The 22,523-nt window shown below is 49.8% G+C and overlaps 1 pseudogene; it reads left to right on the forward strand.

Annotated features, from left to right (window-relative positions):
- Positions 1-21,541: 21,541 nt before the first annotated feature.
- LOC141164101 (serine/arginine-rich splicing factor 9 pseudogene) lies at positions 21,542-22,185 on the forward strand (annotated as a pseudogene).
- The last annotated feature ends 338 nt before the right edge of the window (positions 22,186-22,523 follow it).

Raw genomic sequence — 22,523 nt, forward strand, 5'->3', positions numbered from 1 at the left:
TAACCCACAAACTCGGATCTTCACAAGGACCTTTCACCAAATACCTACGTATGTCGACCTGGACGCAGGATGTAATAGCTGCTGCAAAGCCGAGTAAAATGTGTTGGCTTTATTTTAATTTCGCCTCTCAGTTACGGGGATATTAGCAATCACTGGCAATATTGCCGCATAATGAGTTAATTTTTTTTAAGTCCAAATGGGTGTTATCACTTACTTTTCACTGGGGGCGTGGACAGGGCCGGCTCCAGGTTTTTCTGGGCCCCGGGTGAAAGAGTCTCAGTGGCCCCTTTAACACATACCACGATTCATGATGCACAGATACAGCAGAGAAATATATATATATATAGTACAATGCCAAGATTTCACTTCTTACATTACATGAGCGATATCTACTGTAAATTCTACAATAGCTCAGAAACCGGTGAATCCTCACAGTGCACAGTGCAGACCGGACAATATAGTCCTACATACACTATTATGGGCACCATATAATGCTCCATACAGGATACTGACCCCCTTATAATGCTCCATACAGGATACTGGTCCCCATTTAAAGCTCCATACAGGATACTGGTTCCCATATAATGCTCCATACAGAATACTGGTCTCTATATAACGCTCGATACAGGATACTGGCCCCCATATAACACTCCATACAAGATACTGGCCCCCATATAATGCTCCATACAGGATACTGGCCCCAATATAATGCTCCATACAGGATACTGGCCCCCATATAACGCTACATAGAGGATACTGGCCCCCTTATAATGCTCCATACAGGATACTGGTCCCCATTTAAAGCTCCATACAGGATACTGGTTCCCATATAATGCTCCATACAGAATACTGGTCTCTATATAACGCTCGATACAGGATACTGGCCCCCATATAACACTCCATACAAGATACTGGCCCCCATATAATGCTCCATACAGGATACTGGCCCCCATATAATGCTCCATACAGGATACTGGCCCCCATATAACGCTACATAGAGGATACTGGCCCCCTTATAATGCTCCATACAGAATACTGGCCCCCACGTAATGCCCCATGCAGTATGTCACCTCTTCCCCCCATATAATGCCCCATGCAGAATGTCACCTCCCCCCCCATATAATGCCCCATGCAGGATGTCACTTGTTCCCCCCCATATAATGCCCCATGCAGGATGTCACTTCATCCCCCCACCATATAATGCCCCATGCAGGATGTCACTTGTTCCCCCCCACCATATAATGCCCCATGCCTCCATACATATATAAAAAAAAAATCAAATACTCACCTCACTTCTCACCTGCTGACGCTGCTCCGGACCCCTCACCCGCGCCGGCGTCTTCCCACTCTGCGTTGCCTGTAACAGCTCAGGAAAGAGCGCGGTGTAGTCACTGCGCCCTCTAACCTGAGATGCTGCAGAGGCACGGGGAGAAGTAAGTATTGTGCCGGGGCCCTGAGCAAGCGGGGGGGGGAGCGGGTAATGATAACGGCACCGCACCGCTCACGGGTCCCATAGCGCGCCGGGGTGCCTGACAGTGAGTGGGCCCCCCGTCTGCTCAGGGCCCGGCACTTGCCCGGGTGCGCCAGGTGCTGACGCTGGCCTTGGGCGTGGACTTCTTCTCCCTGTATGATGCTGACCAATAATAAGCAGTCAGCGACATCATAGAGAGTGACCTCCTAGAGAGAGACCACGCTTCCAGCAGAGCTTCTCAGTGAGTGAGATGTAAGGATACAGCTTTGACCTCCAGGTTTCACCTCCTGCAGGATTAGACAGTGCTGGGTACAGAGCGAAGGTTCCTCAGTGTGTGAGATGTAAGGATATGGCTCTGACCTCCTGGTCTCACCTCTTGAAGGACTAGACAGCACTGGGTACAGAGCACAGGTTCCTCAGTGTGTGAGATGTAAGGATACAGCTTTGACCTCCAGGTTTCACCTCCTGCAGGATTAGACAGTGCTGGGTACAGATCGAAGGTTCCTCAGTGTGTGAGATGTAAGGATATGGCTCTGACCTCATGGTCTCAGTCCCTGCAGGACTAGACAGCGCTGGGTACAGAGCGCAGGTTCCTCAGTGTGTGAGATGTAAGGATATGGCTCTGACCTCCTAGTCTCACCTCCTGAAGGACTAGACAGCGCTGGGTACAGAGCACAGGTTCCTCAGTGTGTGAGATGTAAGTGTAAGAGGGAAGACCGGGGTGTAAGTACTTTGAGAACAAGGGATCCGGAACTGTCGGGGCCGTACCTCTGGTTGGAGGGGGAAGACAGACTTCCAGCACAGGAGTCAGGTGACTGGGAAGCTGGGGGCATGTCCAGAGTGAGAGCTGGGAGGTCAGGAAAACTGGTGGCGTGGCTAGAGAGAGGGAGAGACGAGGACTTTTGCGCGGGAAAGCGAGAGCAGAGCCCCGCTCAGGAGAGCAGTGTGAGAGGGTCCAGGCTCCTGGCTCCAGTACTGGGAGCAAGATCGGAGTGCAGTGGACTGGAGGAGTCAAGCCGACTAGAGGGAGAAGAGACGCAGGGTCTGTGCAGCCGAGCACATGAGGTGCCGTGTACAACCGGTTTGACTCTGCTATATCTAGTTAAACTGTGAACTGTCAGTTATAGACTTTTATCTGCTACTTCCCTTGTTTTCCCCCATATTTTCCCCTGTTACTCCCTGCGTGGAGATTTACCCTGTTATTATAAACTTCCCCTGTTTATTAACCCTGTATTGGCTGCTCTGTTTCTGTGTCGCTGCATCTAAAGTACCCGTTTTACATTTGGCGTAGTCGGCAGGATGCAGTCGTTAGACACAGACACTGCAGAGCGGCCTGGAAGCCCCTAGATCCAGCTTGCCGCTGGGGGGCCATGCTCAGCAATCTCCCTAAGTTCACCGGGGACAATATGATGCTGTGGGACTGGACTGAGAGAGTTAGGAATATGTTACGTATGCATCCGATGACCCCAGCTATGCAAGCCGAAATAGCCTTACTGACCCTGGATGGCGAGGCCCGACAGTCCGTGATGTACCGCCCTCCCCATGACCGGGATACTGTAGAAAAAGTGGTGCAGATACTGGAGGAGATGCATGGGGATCCCACCAATGTAGGAGAGCTGAGCATACGACTGTTTCACCAAGTGCAGCAGGAGGGGGAGACTGTGACGCAGTATGTTAATGCCTTACAGAGGGGGCATGCCTATATCACTAGAAAAGACGACATGGGGAATTTGGGAATGGGCCCCCCTGACGTGATCTTGAGGGACCAGTTTGTGGCAGGCCTCAGGGATGTGCAGCTGAAGCAGGCCTTGCGGGAGCGTCTGCGCGCCAACCCACGTATGACATTTCTAGAAGTGGGGGCGGAGGCACGTGTGAGAGAGCAGGAGATGGAGGTGACGGCCCTGGCAGGGATGATCCGGAGTAACGAGGTACCCACCCCGCCTGCAGCTGAACCGGAATGGGCTCGAGAGATGCGAAAGGAGATACAGGAGATGCGGGGTGAATGGTCCAGTCTCAAGAAGACCCCTGCCCCGACACCAGAGATACCCGGATCGATTGCTCCAGTTATGGAAAGAATTGAATTCAGGACCCCCCTGCAGGAGAGTTCCAGAGAGGAGGGAGGCAGCCCTACACAGACAGAGACATGACCTGCTGGAAGTGTGGAGGCGCAGGACATTACGCCAGGGGCTGTGCTAGCCGAGGGTGGCCCCTGTCATGGCAACCGTTAAACTAGCGGGCTCCGTGTTTTGGGGACACAGCCTGGAGCCTGAGGAAGGGGAAAGAAAAAGAGGACATCCCAAGGACCTGGTTTCCACCAGCCCGACTGTCTGGGCCGAAATAAGCGGTCGGGCTGTTCACTGCCTGGTTGACACGGGATCCCAGGTGACTACGATGACAGAATCCTACTTCCAACAGCGATTTCTAAAGATAACGCGTCCTGAATGGCGACCAGTAATTAGACTCATGGCAGCTAATCAATTACCCATCCTAGTCGCAGGGGTGGTGTGGATGACGATCCGAGTGTGTGGGTAAAAAGGAGTCGTCCTGGTCGCAGGGGGAACCGGAAGTGGACCCCCGGTGACCCTCGGAATGAATGTGCTGAAAGAGATCGGGCAAATCCTGATTAGTGAGCCGAAGGAGATTCCTCTAGACCAGTGGGACCCGCGAACCCCCCAAAGGAGGGTCTTTCAACAACTAATTCGAGCTGCCCAGGCTCAGGAGACGTCAAGTGAAGGGAAGATCCTAGGGAAAATAATAGTGCCAGCAGCTACGGCGCTCACCTTACCGCCCGGACAAACTGTACTCACGTTATCCGCATGGGCTTGCACACCTCTTGAGGGGGTCAAAGTTCAGATAAAACCAACATCGATGGATAAAGTACCCCCCGGACTCCTGGTGGCTCGGACACTGGCCACCGTTCAGGGTGGCAATGTTATAGTGCGGTGCGTTAATCTGGGCGAAGATGATCTCACACTCCCCTCCCAGGGCGGAAATAACACAGATTCTGGGAATGCCAGAGAAGTTGGTGCGACCTGATGTGGTACAGCTGTCTGCTGTACGAGGAGACCCCTGGACTCTGGCGGTCACCGTGCCGCCGGAATCCCACCGGGTTAGTGCGAAGGGGGGACGAAGAATCCTAGAATGAATGCAGGCTGAATTGACGGGACTTACACCTCAACAGGTGCCTCAGGTTGAGGAGGTTCTGGAGCGGTACCAGGAAGTCTTTGCTCGCCATGAGAATGACTTTGGTTGCACCGAAGCCATTACCCACGAGATTCCAACGGGGAGCGCTGCCCCAGTGCGGGAGAGATACCGGCAGATATCTCATCAGATGTATAAAGAGGTTAAGGAGATGCTAGCCCATATGTTACAGAATGGTGTGATACGGGAGAGTAAGAGTCCGTGGGCAGCCCCAATTGTCCTGGTTCGGAAGAAAGATGGGACCCTGCGGTTCTGTGTGGACTATAGACGGCTGAATGCCTGTACAGTACGGGACTCTTACCCACTACCCCGAATCGAAGAGTCCCTGTCGGCCTTGGGGAAGGCAAGATACTTCTCCTCCTTGGATCTGGCCAGTGGGTACTGGCAGGTGCCCGTGGCCGAACATGACCGTGCGAAGACGGCGTTCATATTACCCATGGGGCTGTTCGAATTCAATCGGATGCCCTTCGGCCTGACTAACGCCGCCGGGACGTTCCAGCGTCTGATGGAGAGGTGCCTGGGCGATTTGAACTTCGAGGCGACACTGATTTACCTTGACAACATAATTGTCTATGCCGCCACCTTCGAGGAGCACCTCCAGCGACTGGAGCAAGTACTGAGTCGCCTACAGAGTCATGGCCTAAAGGTGAAACCCCAGAAGTGCCACCTGTTCCGCAAACAGATCGAATATCTCGGTCATACTGTGTCCGGTGAAGGAGTCAGGCCCACCCAGGAAAAGGTGGCCGCCGTACAGGAGTGGCCTACTCCGAAGACAGTAAAGGACGTTCAGGCCTTCCTGGAACTTGCCAGGTACTACCAAAGATTCGTGAAGAACTTCACCAGCATAGCCAACCCATTGCTGGAGCTACTTAAGGGAGTGCCGGTGGGCTCCAACAATCAGGCGATTCGGTGGGGATGTTATGATCTGCTACAAGCACTAAGGGAAGACAGGAGATCTGTCCCTACAATAGAACTAAACTGGATCCCTACGATGTAACGGGGAACCTGATCCTGCGATCAGACCCGCTAAAGTCCTCGGCTAGTCTGTACGAAGACCTATAGATGCAAGGGAGGGATCCCTACCAGAACTAGGGACTGGGATAAAGTTGGTCACCTCCTAGCAGAAATTGTAGCAGTAAAAGTCAAACACACAACAAAGAACATAGAGGTCAGAAGACCTAGCAAAACTAACAGAGAAAGGTAACAGAGTACCAAGTTAGCTCAAGAGTAGAAAATACAATGAAGTCCAGCAATGCCAGGAGGGCGGAGCCGGATTAAATAGGCAAAAATGCTCATGTGACCAGCAAACTAGAAAAAAACTAACAGGAGAGTTGTAACAGTACCCCCTCTTCTAAGAGGATCCTCCGGATCCCCTAGGACCGGGCTTATCAGGAAACCTCCTGTGAAACGCTCTGGCAAGTCTGGAAGCAGAAACATCATCCGCCCTCACCCATGAGTTATCCTCAGGTCCGAAACCCTTTCAAGCGACGAGATACTGCAAACTCCCAAACTCCCCCTATACCGTCTAGAATTAAGGATGCGGGAAATTTCATATTCCCCGTCCTCCACCACCGGAGGAACAGTGGCAGAGGCGTCACCAACCGACAGCTTTTTTCAACAGAGAAACATGAAACACCGGATTAATCTTCCAGGAGGTAGGAACCTCCAGCCTAACAGCAGATTGGTTAACTATCTGAAGCACCTTAAAGGGCCCTACAAACTTCGGGCCCAATTTTTACGAAGGAATCCTAAATCGCAGATTCTTAGAGGACAACCAAACCATGTCACCAATAGCAAACGAAACCTCTTGCCGTTTCCTATCAAAGTACCTCTTAGATTTTTTGTTAGCCTCCTGAAGATTATCACGCACATCCGTCCAAACTCTCTCCAAATCACCGGAAAAACTCTCCTCCTCAGGCACAGCCGAAACCAATTTGGAGAATGACCCAAAAGACGGATGTCTCCCAGAACAACAAAAAAAAGGCGAACACCCAGCAGAAGAGGATGTATGGTTGTTAAGAGCAAATTCAGCAAGCGGCAGAACCACCCCTCTTGATTGTCTGCCACAAAACAACGCAAGAACTGCTCAACATCCTGGTTCTTCCTTTCTGTCTGGCCATTAGACTCAGGATGATATCCAGATGAAAACGACAAATGGACTCCCAACCTGTCACAAAAGGCACGCCAAAAACGAGCCACGAACTGAGGTCCACTATCAGAAACAATGTCAGTAGGAACACCATGAAGTCTGACAATCTCCTTGACAAAGGCCTTGGCGAGTGTCTTAGCGCAGGGCAGTTTGATGAAGGGAACCAAGTGACACATCTTTCTAAAACGGTCCACGACCACCCAGATGACCGTGAAACCTTCAGAGGGGGGAAGGTCAGTTATAAAGTCCATAGCCAGATGTGTCCAAGGTGCACTAGGAACCTCCAGAGGGCAAAGCAACCCCGCTGCAGGAGTATGTGAAGACTTAGATCTAGCACACACAGTACATTGACGCACCCACTTAATGACTTCCTTCTGCCATCCAGGCCACCAAAAACTGCGACCCACAAGTCTCTTGGTCTCAGAGATTCCGGGATGACCTGCCAACCGAGATTCGTGACACTCAACAAACAAATCTCTCCTAAAGGTCCCAGGCACAAACAACCTCCCATGAGGAGTGTTAGATGGGGCATTCTCCTGAGCTTTAAGAATCTCATCCTCCAAAACGGAGTCCAAAGCAGCTATCACAACACCTTCTTGTAAAATGTTCTCCTCTTCCTCCTCAACACGGACCATGGGAGAAAAGCTGCGAGACAAGGCATCCGCTTTAACATTCTTGGTACCCGGGATGTAAGTAACGGAAAAATTAAACCGCGAGAAAAACAGTGCCCACCTAGCCTGACGGGCATTCAAGCGCTTGGCAGCATCAAGATAGATCAGATTTTTATGATCAGTGAAAACCTGAACGGGAAATTCCGCACCTTCCAAGAGATGACGCCAGTGTTCAAATGCGAGTTTAATCGCCAGCAATTCCCGATTACCAATATCGTAATTCAGTTCAGTCTCCGAAAAATTTTTTTGAAAAAAAGGCACAGGGATGTAATCCATCCCCGTTATCCTGAGACAATACTGCGCCAACCCCCACAGAGGAAGCATCAACCTCAACCAAAAACGGCCTAGTCACATCAGGCTGCATAAGGATGGGAGCAGAGGTGAACCTCTCCTTGAGATACACAAAAGCTTCAATGGCCTCAGAAGACCACTGAACCGCATCAGCACCTTTCCTGGTGAGATCGGTCAGAGGTTTGACAATACTAGAAAAAATTTTTATGAATTTTCTATAGTAATTGGCGAAACCCAAAAACCTCTGTATCGATTTCAAACCAATAGGCCTAGGCCATTCCTGCACAGCCTGAACCTTAACCGGATCCATCTCAAAACCTTTGCTGGAGATAATGTAACCCAAAAAACTAATTCTCTGTACAGCGAACTCACATTTCTCCAGCTTAGCAAAAAGCGAATTGTCCATTAATAACTGTAATACCTCACGTACGCTCCGCCAATGAGACTCCAGATCCGGCGAATAAATCAAAATGTCATCCAAATACACAACCACATTCTTACCGATCAAAGGTCTAAGGATGTGACGCGCCCCCTGGGCCTGTGCTGCTGCTGCTGTGCAGGGGGAATACCCGGAGCCGGATCGCTGGGGGTTGTAGTTCTCCGTGGCGGTGACCCGGCCCGTGCCCAGGGTGGTTAAACCAGTGGCAGTCTATTTGTATTGGAATAAGTGTCCGACTACGCCACCCGTGGATTGCGGTCAGTGGGGACCGCCGCTGCACTGCAGACCGCTGAGGCTGATGTTGTTTGTGCAGCTGAGTATGGGATGACTCCCCACGGGAGGAGTATTGACTCAGGGCAGCTAGTGTGGATAATGATGGGAGTGATGGTGCGAGTGTCCCAGTACTGATGGTGCTGGTGCGGCGATGAAACACAGAGACTTGTGGTGCAGTTTCCAAAGCTTTACTCACTGTTGTTGTTCAGATCACTTCGGCCAGCAGTGACCGCCCGAGCCGTGCTGCGTCCACCAGGTGAGGGACTCGGTCAACTCCCAAGCAATTCCAGAGTGTGGTTCAGAGCTCCCTTCTCTTCCTTTCTACTGGCCGTCCCCACCAGTGACCCACCTTTGTCCAGCTTCCTCGGGCCTTCTGTTGGTGAAACCTCTCTCCGGTCTCCCTGACCCTATGCCTTTCTGGTGGATGTAGTGAGGGGTCGCACCAAGATGTGGTCACAACCTCCGCTTTTGGCTGAGGATTAGTCGCCTCCACCAATTTGGGTTCCGGTACCCTGCTCTGCCAACCCTTCACCCAGTATCTCCTCTGGGCATATGGGGTTCCTTCTGCCTTCGTGTCTCTGGGCCTTTCTCTGTGTTCTTTGCTTCCTTTCTCCTCTGTTCCAGTTCCTTTCTTACTTTCCTTCCTGTTCCTTCTCCTTTCTCTTTCTGCTGTCTCAGGCCTCCACTCCAGGCTTGCCTCTGGAGCTGGGCCCAGACTGAGCCACAGCTCCCTGTCAGCCCTCTCTGGCTGAGCTCCTCTCTGAACTGACCACTGACCTAAGATGGTGCCCACCTTATATACCTCCTTCTGACACCCGAGCCCAGGTGACTAGCAACCAATGGGCTCCTACCTATGCCCAGAGACCCACCCCTATCTGCTCCTACACCACTGGGTATTCCACCCCCCTCCCCACTCCAGCCAGGAACAGAAGCTGTCGTGCCTGCACTTCTGTCTAGTGGGAGCACCGTTGGTCTGTTCCTCGGAAATGGGGTGTGTGTGCTGTATGCAGCTAACTGAGCTCAGTTCCACACTCCATCCTTACCCGGGAGTGGAATATCACACCTCTGGGCTGAGGTGCAATACCCCTGTAGCAGCTGAGCCCTCGGGGTGCTACAGATGTCATTAATAAGATTCTGAAAAAAGGCTGGAGCATTGGTAAGACCAAAAGGCATAACCAGATTCTCAAAATGACCCACAGGAGTGTTAAAAGCAGTCTTCCATTCGTCACCCTCCTTCATGCGCAACAGATTGTATGCCCCCTTAAGGTCAATTTTAGAGAACCACTTGGCCCCCACTAACTGGTTAAATAAATCAGGAATCAATGGCAGTGGCAGTAATTTTATTAATCTCACGAAAGTCCAGACAAGGACGTAAACCACCATCTTTTTTTTTAACAAAAAAAAATCCAACCGCCACAGGAGACTTGGAAGGCCTAATGTGACCGGCGGCCAAGCTTGTCTGTATGTATTCCTCCAAAGCCTTTCTCTTAGGAATAGTAAGATTAAATAAACGACTTTTAGGAAGAGTCGCTCCAGGGACAAATTCAATGGTACAATCATAGTCTCTATGGGGAGGCAAAATTTGTGACTCCTCCTCAGAAAAAACTAAAGTCCTCGGCTAGTCTGTACGAAGACCTATAGATGCAAGGGAGGGATCCCTACCAGAACTAGGGACTGGGATAAAGTTGGTCACCTCCTAGCAGAAATTGTAGCAGTAAAAGACAAACACACAACATAGAACATAGAGGTCAGAAGACCTAGCAAAACTAGCAGAGAACGGTAACAGAGCACCAAGCTAGCTCAAGAGTAGAAAATACAATGAAGTCCAGCAAGGCCAGGAGGGCGGAGCCGGATTAAATAGGCAAAAATGGTCATGTGACCAGCAAACTAGAAAAAACCTAACAGGAGAGTTCTAACAGGGGAAGCAGCCAGGAAGAGGCCTTCTGTGCCCTAAAAATGGCCCTGACCAAGGCCCCAATACTTGCCTATGTGGATTTCTCCTAACCCTTCATACTCCACACTGATGGGAGCCTACATGGTCTGGGAGCAGTGTTATCCCAAGTACAGGAGGGGAAAGAGCGCGTGATTGCGTACGCCAGCCGCTCCCTTCACGACTTCGAGAGGAACCCAGATAATTATAGCTCTTTTAAATTAGAGTTACTGGCTCTGATTTGGGCAATGACCGAGAAGTTTGCAGAGTATTTGTCCGGGTCCGAAGTACTGGTGAGAACAGATAACAACCCGCTGGCTCACCTGGAGAATGCAAAATTGGGGGCCCTGGAGCAGCGGTGGGTGGCGCGCATGGCCAGGTACCGGTATAAGATCGCCTACCGGCCTAAGGCAGAAAATCCTCACGCCGACGCCCTCTCCAGCGTGACTTATGAACGGCCTGATCATGACCGCGATGAAGCTTTGGAGACGGATGAAACCCCTAGCTTCCGAAGTTTCGTGGGACCGCTGGGTGCAGCGCAGGGACAGATCGGAGAGACGTTGGAAGAACAAGTGCTAGGGCGGCCATGAGATGACTGGATCCGACTTCAACAGACTGACAGAGAAGTTGCTCAATTACGTCAATGGGTGGCTTTGCGGCAAGTCCCCAGTCGACAAGAGAGGAGTACCCTGTCCCTGAGAGCACTGAAAATGCTGGGACAATGGGAGAGACTGTGTTTGCGAGACGGGCTGCTGTACCGATGGGTGCAGCTACTGCGAGAGTTCGGGACCACCTGGAAGTGGTGATCCCAGAGAAGTTGGTCGGAGTAGTGTCTAAGGAGGCTCATGAACGAGGGGCTCACTTCCGACCAGAGAAGACGTTTCAGTGGTTGCAGAGGCTGGTGTATCATCCCCGACTGCGAGCAACAATAGAAGACACTTGTCGACTCTGCTATATCTAGTTAAACTGTGAACTGTCAGTTAAAGACTTTTACCTGCTACTTCCCTTGTTTTCCCCCATATTTTCCCCAGTTACTCCCTGCGTGGAGATTGACCCTGTTATTATAAACTTCCCCTGTTTATTAACCCTGTATTGGTTTCTGTGTCGCTGCATCTAAAGTACCCGTGTTACATAAGGATATGGCTCTGACCTTCTGGTCTCACTCCCTGCAGGACTAGACAGCGCTGGGTACAGAGCACAGGTTCCTTAGTGTGTGAGATGTAAGGACACAGCTCTGACCTCATGGTCTCACTCCCTGTAGGACTAGACAGCGCTGGGTACAGAGCACAGGTTCCTTAGTGTGTGAGATGTAAGGATACAGCTCTGACCTCCATGTTTCACCTCCTGCATTACTAGACAGTGCTGGGTACAGAGCTCAGGTTCCTAAGTGTGTGAGATGTAAGGACACAGCTCTGACCTTATGGTCTCACTCCCTGCAGGACTAGACAGCGCTAGGTACAGAGCACAGGTTCCTCAGTGTGTGAGATGTAAGGATATGGCTCTGACCTCCTGGTCTCACCTCCTGCAGGACTAGACAGCGCTGGGTACAGAGCATAGGTTCCTCAGTGTGTGAGATGTAAGGATATGGCTCTGACCTCCTGGTCTCACCTCCTGAAGGACTAGACAGCGCTGGGTACAGAGCACAGGTTCCTCAGTGTGTGAGATGCAAGGATATGGCTCTGACCTCCTGGTCTCACCTCCTGGAGGAGTAGACAGCGCTGGGTACAGAGCGCAGTTTTCTCAGTGTGTGAGATGTAAGGACACAGCTCTGACCTTATGGTCTCACTCCCTGCGGGACTAAACAGCGCTGGGTACAGAGCACAGGTTCCTCAGTGTGTGAGATGTAAGGATACAGCTCTGACCTTATGGTCTCACTCCCTGCAGGACTAGACAGCGCTGGGTACAGAGCGCAGGTTCCTCAGTGTGTGAGATGTAAGGATACAGCTCTGACCTCCTGGTCTCACCTCCTGCAGGACTAGACAGCGCTGGGTACAGAGCGCCAGTTCCTCAGTGTGTGAGATGTAAGGACACAGCTCTGACCTCCAGGTCTCACTCCCTGCGGGACTAGACAGTGCTGGGTACAGAGCACAGATTCCTCAGTGTGAGAGATGTAGGGACACAGCTCTGACCTCCTGGTCTCACCTCCTGCAGGACTAGACAGTGCTAGGTACAGAGCACAGGTTCCTCAGTGTGAGAGATGTAAGGATATGGCTCTGACCTCCTGGTCTCACCTCCTGCAGGACTAGACAGTGCTGGGTACAGAGCGCCGGTTACTCAGTGTGTGAGATGTAAGGACACAGCTCTGACCTCCAGGTCTCACTCCCTGCGGGACTAGACAGTGCTGGGTACAGAGCGCAGATTCCTCAGTGTGAGAGATGTAGGGACACAGATCTGACCTCCTGGTCTCACCTCCTGCAGGATTAGTCAGCGCTGGGTATAGAATGTAGGTTCCTCTGATGGAAGTTGTCAAAGATCACAGCCGGGAATCACGCTACCCACCATGCTATCTTTTTGTCACGAACAGCCCTCTGCTGCCCCCTTTCGTCAGGACAATTACACAATTGACCGACAATTAACCGAGCAGGCTGACATGACTTTTTAGTTACAAACCCATGCTTTCTCTGGTTAATCACGTAATTCTCATAAAGGTACTTGCATTCATGTTGTTTAATAATTTATTCAAAGATCTTTCCTAGTATATACGGTGTGCAGAATTATTAGGCAAGTTGTATTTTAGAGGATTATTTTTATTATTGATCAACAACTATGTTCTCAATCACCCAAAAGACTCCAAGCTTAATATTTTTGGTAGTTGCAGTGGTTTGTTTTTTTTAGATTTGGCTCTCTTAGGAGGATATCTGTTTGTGCAGGTAACTATTACTGTGCCGAATTATTAGGCAACTTAATAAAAACCAAATATAATCCCATCTCACTTGTTTATTTTCACCAGGTAAACCAATATCAGTGCACAAAATTTAGAAATAAACATTTCTGACATGCAAAAACAAAAAACATTAGTGATGAATATAGCCACTTTTCTTTATGATGACACTCAGCAGCCTCCATCCATAGATTCTGTCAGTTGCTTGATCTGTTTTCGATCAACATTCCGTGCAGCAGCCACCACAGCCTCCCAGACACTGTTCCGAGAGGTGTACTGTTTTCTCTCCCTGTAGATCTCACCACAGCCTCCCAGACACTGTTCCGAGAGGTGTACTGTTTTCCCTCCCTGTAGATCTCACCACAGCCTCCAGACACTGTTCCCAGAGGTGTACTGTTTTCCCTCCCTGTAGATCTCACATTTTATGATGGACCACAGGTTCTCTATGGGGTTCAGATCAGGTGAACAAGGGGGCCATGTCATTATTTTTTCTTCTTTTAGACCTTTACTGGCCAGCCACTCCGTGGAGTAGTTGGATACATGTGATGGAGCATTGTCCTGCACGAAAATCATGTTTTTCTTGAACGATACCGACTTCTTCCTGTACCACTGCTTGGAGAAGTTGTCTTCCAGAAACTGGCAGTAGGTCTGGGAGTTGAGCTTCACTCCATCCTCAACCCGAAAAGGTCCCCCAAGTTCATCTTTGATGATACCAGCCCATACCAGTACCCCACCTCCACCTTGCTGGTGTCTGAGTCAGAGTGGGGCTCTCTGCCCTTTACTGATCCAGCCTCTGGCCCATCCATCTGGCCCATCAAGAGTCAATCTCATTTCATCAGTCCATAAATCCTTTGAAAAATCAGTCTTAAGATATTTATTGACCCATTCTTGACGTTTTATCTTATGTTTCTTGTTCATAAGCGGTGGTTTTCAGCCTTCCTTACCTTGGCCATGTCCCTGAGTATCGCACACCTTGTGCTTTTTGATACTCCAGTAACATTGCAGCTCTGAAATATGGTAAAACTGGTGGCGAATGGCATCTTGGCAGCTTCATGCTTGATTTTCCTCAATTCATGGACAGTTATTTTGCGCCTTTTTTGGCCAACACGCTTCTTGCGACCCTGTTGGCTATATGTCATGAAACGCTTGTGACGCGCCCCCTGGGCCGTGGGGTACTCGGTGCCGGGCCGGGCATTGCTAGGGGAGATGTCACAGTGACGGTGACCCGGTCCGTGACCCAGGGCGGTCAATAAAAAGGGAAATTGAGAAAAGGGAAGTTATAGTTCTTATATACAGTTTGTGACGCCACCTGTGGTATGCGGCTATATGGAGCCGCCGCTGCGGAGCAGGTCCTCTGGAGCTGGTGTTAATGCAGCAGAGTTGGTTTAGCTCTCCACAGGCAGAGCTCAGCTCCAAGGCAGAGTAGTGGAGATGTAATAGATATTGCTGTTGCAGTGTGGTGCAGGCAGGTGATGGCGCAGCAATTATTCACAGTGGGGTGCAGTCTTCAGGGTTTTACTGTTACGGATCTGGGTGGTGGAACCTCTGTGCTGCGGTGCAAGGAGGGACCAGAGGGGCATAACTACGTATCAACTCGGACTGACCAAGGTCACATGGCGGCTCAATTAACTCCGCGAACCATGTAAGGACCGAGCAGAGGGACCAGGTGCTACTCTGGGCCTGACCTTGTATGAGAGCAGGTGACTCCCACGGGTAACTGGCAGGAACCTCCGGGTAGGCACGGCAGGTAACAGACAGGAGCCTCCAGGTAGGCAGACTGATAGGCACGGCAGGTAGCTGGTAGGAGTCTCCAGGTAGGCTGACAGATAGGCACGGCAGGTAACGGGTACGTTCTCCGGGTAGGCAGGCAAGCCAGGCCCAAAGACAAACTGGCGGGTTTGGATCGTAGGCAGACCGTCGGGCTGGGGAGTACAGTTGGCTGGCAGAGGCAGGTAGTCAGGCTCGCGGATTGGACTGGTAGTCAGGCGGGCAGACAGGACTGGTACTCAGGCTGGCAGACTGGACTGGTAGTCAGGCTGGCGAACTGGACTGGTAGTCAGGCTGGCGAACTGGACTGCTAGTCAGGCTGGCGGACAGGACTGGTAGTCAGGCTGGTGGACTGGACTGGAAGTCGGGCTGGCGAACTGGACTGGTAGTCAGACTAGCAGCGGGACCTGAGGGCTGATGCAGAGTTTAGGACACAAAGCTACAACCTTGCACGGGCACCTCCATTTTGGAGGAGGTGCCTTTTTTATGAGAGGTCCTCCGGCCATTGGCCGGGGACTCCTTAGGACGCCGGCAGCAGCAGCAGCAGGAGAGCCGGAAGACGCCAGGCCGGGAGCACGGCAGTAAGAGGGACGGCGTCTCTGCCTTTAAGGGTGCAAAGACGCCGATACTACATTTACTCACAGTTTGCCAAATCTCCAGGTTACAGTTACCGGTCTATAACCTCCCATGTCGTCCTGTGCCTACTCAGGGAGGGGTTCAGCAAACCCTCAGGTAATTCCGGAGCACTTAGCGGGACCCCGTTCTGTGTGCCTTTTCTGGTCGACTTCCTGCGCTGGCTCTCACCCTCCTGCCTTGCGTCTCACACCCAGCGCCCCAAGCCAGTGACCGCGGACCCTGTCGGGCGACGTCTTCTCCGTCCCCTGGGTCCTCTATGGCCACCTTTTCGGTGAGTTAGATGTGGCTGTTGGCTGCAGCACCTGAAATGCTGCACCCTCCTGTTATCTAGCTGAGACCTGAAGAACTCCGCTAGCTTAGGGGCCGGTCCCCTCTGCGGCCTGATCCTTCCACTCCAGGTAGATTCGGGCACACAGGTGGCATCCGCACTGCCCGTGCCCCTGGGATCCTTTCCATTCTGGAGCCTTCCTTCCTGCTCCTCTTTTCAGTGTGTCCTGAGCCTCTCTCACTAAGCCCTCCTCCTGAGCACTCAGACTGTTCTGACTGACTGACTAACTGACTACTTCACAAGATGGCTTCTCTTTTTATATCCTTCTTCTCAAGTGCTCCCCTGATCTTCTTCCTCCACCCACACTCACTACATGGTTCCCCCTACTTTGGTTCCCTCTACTCCAGCCAGGGACAGGGCTCAGCCGTGTAGCAGAGCATCTTGCCCCTCCTGCTGGTCTGGAGTAGTGTAGTGTTGGATGCAGGTGTTAGGGTCCTGAGCTGTACTCCTTCCTTACCTGAGAGTGAGATACCACACCTCTGGGTGAGATGCAGTACCTCTGTGGCGACTGAACCCGCAGGGGCGCCACACTTGATTGTTCGGTGATCACGCTTCAAAAGTTTGGAAATTTCAAGACTGCTGGAGTAGGACAACATGTATAAAAAGTATCATGTGATCAAAATACTCATTTGCCTAATAATTCTGCACACAGTGTAGAAGTCAGACTCACCGGCCTATAGTTCCCTGGGTCCACCTTCTTCCCCTTTTTGAAGATAGGGACAACATTTGCTCTTCTCCAGTCTTCTGGGACTTCTCCTGTTCTCCAAGAATTTTCAAAGATTATGGAGAGTGGTTCTAAAATTTCTTCTACGATCTCCTTCAGTACTCTGGGGTGTAATTCATCTGGACCTGGAGACTTGAACTCATTTATGTTAGCTAAATATTCCCTCACCATCTCTCTGTTTATAGATTGTGTGGATTTTTCTATTCTTTCAATAGTACAGTGAATATCAGTTGATGTTACATTTTCTTTCTTAGAGAAAACAGAAGCAAAATAGGAATTAAAAAGTTCCGTCTTCTCAGCATTATTTTTTACCACTTTACCATTTTCATCCTGTAAAAATCCTTTAGCATCTGCGACTTTTCTTTTATCATAGAATCATAGAATCATAGAATGTAGAGTTGGAGGGGACCTCCTGGGTCATCTGGTCCAACCCCCTGCTCAAAGCAGGATTCACTAAATCATCTCAGACAGATGTCTGTCCAGCCTCTGTTTGAAGACGTCCATTGAAGGGGAACTCACCACCTCTCGTGGCAGCCTGTTCCACTCATTAATCACCCTAACTGTCATACAGTGTCTTCTAATATCTAATCTGTGTCTCCTCCCATTTAGTTTCATCCCATTGCTTCTAGTCTTTCCTTCTGCAAATGAGAATAAAGATGATCCTTCTACAATGTGACAGCCCTTGACATATTTGTAGACAGCTATTAAGTCTCCTCTCAGTCTTCTTTTTTGCAAGCTAAACATTCCCAAATCCTGCAACCGTTCCTCATAGGACATGGTTTGCAGACCAGTCACCATTCTGGTCGCTCTTCTCTGAACTTGCTCCAGTTTGTCTATGTCTTTTTTAAAATGTGCCCAAAACTGTACACAGTATCCAGATGAGGTCTGACCAAAGAGGAGTAAAGACCGATAATGACTTCACGTGATCTAGACTGTATGCTTCTGTTAATACATCCCAGAATTGTATTTGCCTTTTTTGCTGCTGCATCACACTGTTGACTCATGTTCAGTCTATGATCTATTAGTATACCTAAGTCTTTTTCACATGTGCTGTTGCTTAGCTCTATTCCTCCCATTCTGTATATGCTTTTTTCATTTTTATTGCCCAGATGTAGGACTTTGCATTTTTCCCTGTTAAAAACCATTCTGTTGGTTGCTGCCCACTGCTCCAGTTTATTTAGGTCTTTTTGAATCCTCTCTCCCTCTTCTCTAGTATTAGCTATCCCTCCTAGCTTTGTGTCATCAGCAAATTTAATCAGTTTACCCTCAATTCCTTCATCTAAATCATTGATAAAGATGTTGAACAATACAGGTCCCAGGACGGAGCCCTGTGGTACCCCACTTGAGACATTCATCCAGCTGGATGTGAAGCCATTTACAACCACCCTTTGAGTCCGATCACTAAGCCAGTTATGAATCCACCTAACAGTTGCCTGGTCCATTGCATACTTGGTCATTTTTTCAATAAGGATGGTGTGAGATACTTTGTCAAATGCTTTGCTGAAGTCAAGATATACTATGTCTACAGCATTTCCCTGATCCACCCAGTCAGTGATTCTGTCATAGAAGGAAATTAAGTTAGTCTGCCATGACTTGTTAGTTACAAACCCATGCTGACTTTGGTTAATCACTTCATTCTTATCCATGTACTTACATACATGTTGTTTAATAATTTGTTCAAAGATCTTTCCTGGTATAGAAGTCAGACTCACCGGCCTATAGTTCCCTGGGTCCACCTTCTTCCCCTTTTTGAAGATAGGAACATCATTTGCTCTTCTCCAGTCTTCTGGGACTTCTCCTGTTCTCCAAGAATTTTCAAAGATTATGGAGAGTGGTTCTAAAATTTCTTCTACGATCTCCTTCAGTACTCTGGGGTGTAATTCATCTGGACCTGGAGACTTGAACTCATTTATGTTAGCTAAATATTCCCTCACAATCTTTCTGTTTACAGATAACTTGGATTCCTCTATTCCTTTAAAAGGACAGTGAAGATCAGTTGATGTTACATTTTCTTTCTGAGAGAAAACAGATGCAAAATAGGAGTTAAAAAGTTACTTTTGACATACCCCTAAAATCCTTTCTTATTGCTTTTGACATCTCTTGCAAGCCTTAATTCATTATCAGCTTTAGCTAACCTGATACGTGCCCTACAGGTTCTGCAGACAGCAGTATATTCTTCTTTAGATATTCTTCCCTCTTTCTGTTTGATAAACATTTCTTTCAACCATTTTAGCAAGCGAGTAAGTTCTGTGTTCATCCATCCTGGTTTCCTTAAATCTTTCCTATTCTTCCCTCCTTTAGGGATTGTTAACGATTGTGCTTTCAGAATCCCATTTTTCACAATTTCCCATCCTTCCTGCACATTTCTGTTCTTAAGGACATCCAGCCATCTGATCCCTCCTATCTTCTTTGTGAGTCCCTTTACAATCTGCCTTTCTGAAATCCAACCTTAAAGTCTGACTCTTCACAGGTCGTCCTCCTCTAGTTATCCAGAATTCCATGATAGCAGATTGCTGCCTCCTCGGGTCCCAGCCACTCTTACCTCCTCGGGTCTCAGCCACCCTTACCTCCTCGGGTCCCAGCCACCCTTACCTCCTCGGGTCCCAGCCACCCTTGCCTCCTCGGGTCCCAGCCACCCTTACCTCCTCGGGTCCCAGCCACCCTTACCTCCTCCATCTCCTCCCTGTTTATGAGGATTAGTAGCTCCACTTCTCCTTGTTTCTTGCCAAGGCTTTGTGCATTTGTGTAGAAACATCTTAGTTTGTGATCGGTTTCTCTTTCTCCAATATTTTTATTATTTTGACTTTTTTGTCTTTGTTCTTCCTTTCCACCTCTAAGGTTATGTGCGCACGATCCGGAGACGCTGCGGATTTGATGCTGCGTGTTATGCAGCGTCCAGATGTTATAGCAGTGGATGTTCTTTCTAGAAATCCCATGTCCACTATGCATCTCTGGGCACCGGCGGATCACCCGCGGACACGGACATGGGGCGTGTCTTTCCTGATTCAGCATGTCAATTTCTCTTGTGGGTCCGCATGCGAACTTTCCCCATAGACCTAACCTATATGAGGAAAGTTGGCACGTGAAAAAAAAAAATGGCGCTGCTCATCATCATAATGAGCGGCTATTCCGGAGCGTCGAGGCCACAAGCTGGTACGCATCGTGCGCACATAGCCTAATAGCAGAGCTCTTGGCCTTTTGCTTCCCTTCCCACATTGTTCTGGTATAAAGCTCTTCTGATGAGTGTAGCAAGGCGACTTCCAAATACATGTTTTCCAGTCTTCGTAAGGTGCACCCCATCTCTAGCAAGTAGTCCATCGTATAGGTAATTCATTCACTGATCCAGAAATCCAAATCCTTGCTGACGGCACCATGGACGCAGCCAGTTGTTCACCTGTAGAATCTTATTCCACCTCATTGTTCCATGGCCATCCACTGGGAGGGTGGATGAGAAGACCACCTGCACTCCCAATTCTTCCACTTGTTTGCCTAAGTCTTCAAAGTCACTGCAGATGGTTTCCAGGTCCTTTCTTGCGTTGTCATTTGTCCTCACATGTATAAAGCCCCCGTCTCACATAGCGAGATCGCTAGCGAGATCGCTGCTGTGTCACGGTTTTGGTGACGCAACAGCGACCTCACCAGCGATGTCGCTATGTGTGACACTTTGCAGCGATCAGGCCCCTGCCGTGAGGTCGCTGATTGCTGCAAAATGTCCTGGACCATTTTTTGGTCGTTGCCCTCCCGCTAGTCAGCACACATCGCTGTGTGTGACCAGCGGGAGCAGCGATCAGGCTGGTAACCATGGTAAACATCGGGTTACTAGGGGCACACGCGCACCTAGTAACCCGCTGTTTATCATGGTTACGAGCCTGCTAAAGTGAGCGGTAACCTCCCGCTCACCGTAGCAGAGTGGTAACCATGGTAAACATCGCTCTTGCTCTTGCTTCAGCAGGCTGGTAACCAGGAGCAGGACATCGTGGAAAGATTCCCTCCCCTGATCGTTGGTGAGCATGCCTGTTTGACAGCTCACCAGCGACCACATAGCGACGCAGCAACGATCCCTGACAGGTCGTATCGTTGTCGGGATCGTTGCAGCGTCGCTAAGTGTGACGGGGCCTTTAGCAGGAATGGGTAGTCAATCATCTGTTCGTCTGAAGAGTCTTGATATCCTGTCAGACACATGTATAATTTTTGCTCCTGGAAGACAGCACATTTCTCTTGAGGTTATGTCTGGTCTGCAGATAGCGGCCTCTGTTCCTCTGGGCAGGGAATCCCCCATGACCACCACTCTCCGTTTCTTCTTCACAACATTTTTCTTTATCCATCCAAGACAACTCTGAGTGCTTACAAGGTTGTTCTTTGTTGGCAAAGTCTTATCTTGATGTATTTGATCATCGTACTCCTGAGTGAAAGCCTGGTACTGTTTTTTGAGTAGTATGGGTGCTGACTACTTCCCGATCCTCCTGCTTCTCTGGGTCACCGAGAATCTCTGAACATTCGGAGGGCCCAACTACATCTAGACTTGGGGTTACAGTCACAGAATGGTGGATGTAGGAGTAGTGCGGCACCTACCGGTAGATGTGTTGCTGGTAAATAACCTAGGAGCAGGGTTGGTGTGCCACTGGGCCAATGTCGTAACCCAAAGCCAAGGACCACTTCACACTGCGTCAGCCAAGAGGGAACAGAGCGATCTCAACATGCCAACTCGCCCCCGCAAGTGGAGAGTAATACACAAAATACAATGACTGTTACCATGACAGAACATGACCTGGGGGGGTAAATGACATCAAGGAGGAGGCTCAAGGACTTCAGGACATTGGGTCTTCCATCACCCTGCTCTGCCCAGATATTTTCCCCCCAGACCGCCATTTATGGGCGCATTTATGTGGGCAATTTACCGGGCAATGCATGGGAGAAGGAGCTGGAGGAGTTGTTCCATTGGTACGGGCGGAACCGTACCATTGAGCAGAGGAATTGAGAGGGGAGCAGCGCCGCACCGTTCGCCTCAATCAACTTCCAGAATCTACGGGATGTGGAGGACACCATGTTTAGATGCAATGGATACGAGTTCAGTTCTCATCGGTTACATGTGGAGTTTCCCAGGTGGGTGGATATGGAGGACCTCGTGGCAGGACCGGACCCCCATCCTGGCAGACTGCATACAAATTCCTTGTCTCAGGGCTTCCCCAATCGGGGAGTTGTCAGGATCTGAAAGATCATATGAGAGAAGCTGGAGATGTCTACTATGCTGATGTAAACAAGGATGGAATGGGGATTGTGGAGTTTATTCGCAAGGAAGGAATGGAATATGTTTTGAGGAAATTGGATGCTACAAAGTTTTGTTCTTATGAAGGTAAAAGCTCTTACATCCGTGTCCGTACTGAAAAAGTGGCGGAGGAGTGTGAGGAGCTGACCACAGACTAAAGACTATTAGACCAAGGGTTGTAGAGCTGGGTCCACAGCTTTAAGGGATACAGACTTCTTCCAGCATGGACCACCAGTTACCTAGATCTTATTGTTGTGTTTTTTTTATTAGAGATAAAGCAGCCGGGGAGCCCAAGCAAGCCTTTTAAATGAAGAATGGAGAAGGCGCTACCTGCCACATACCTGCCTTCAGTCGCTAAAAGAACTCTTAGGACCAGTGGAACTCCACGGCAAAGCTGTCAACTAGAACGAAATCCCTTTCATAGGCTGGGTGGAAGTGACTTTCCAACTGAGGGCCACGAAGAACAGCAACACCATCGAGCTTTTGGTACCTTTTC

Source organism: Phyllobates terribilis, unplaced genomic scaffold (assembly GCF_046119375.1).
Source record: "Phyllobates terribilis strain yellow unplaced genomic scaffold, ASM4611937v1 Scaffold_10__3_contigs__length_209671492, whole genome shotgun sequence".
Classification (NCBI taxonomy): Eukaryota; Metazoa; Chordata; class Amphibia; order Anura; family Dendrobatidae; genus Phyllobates; species Phyllobates terribilis.